A 640-nucleotide genomic window follows, 5' to 3' on the forward strand; every position below is an offset into this window, starting at 1 on the left:
AAACGGGAATCTCTATAAAAGGCAATCGACTTAGGGGGTCCGTGTTGTCGATAAACACGGTCCAAGAACAGCGTTGCTGTACAGACCCCGTCAATGGTGTCTGGCACCGCCGCCAAATGAGCCGTTTTGCTCAACCGGTCGACAAATTCCACAACACCCGTGTTGCCCGCCAAATCTTTCGGCAGGCCAGACACAAAGTCCAAACGTATGGACTGCCAGCACCCAGTGGGTACCGGTAAGCTGACTTGCGGCGCAGCCGCATTTGGAGAGGGTTTCACCCGTTACTCACACGTGCGCACATAGGTGCTCATCCATTTGTACAGCTTGAGCCACCAATAGTGATGACTCACTGAGTTGTACGTTTTCTCACGACCGAGATGACCACTGAGTGGCGTATCGTGAGCCTCATAGAGGATGCAATATTTCAAATCATCATCATGAGGAACGACAATTCGTGGCGTATCCCGTTGAATCGGTGCTAAAAAATAGCAAACCATTATGCAATGAATATCGGTGCAATCGTGCACGCAGTCTTGATGACAATTTCTTGTCCGAGATTCCAAAATCTTTGCTCCCGAGAAGCCGTAGCGACGCTACACACATCCCATCACCCGCATACGCGGTGCGGATCAAATCCGTC

This window comes from Plasmopara halstedii, assembly GCF_900000015.1.
Source record: "Plasmopara halstedii genome assembly, contig: Scaffold_526, whole genome shotgun sequence".
Classification (NCBI taxonomy): domain Eukaryota; phylum Oomycota; class Peronosporomycetes; order Peronosporales; family Peronosporaceae; genus Plasmopara; species Plasmopara halstedii.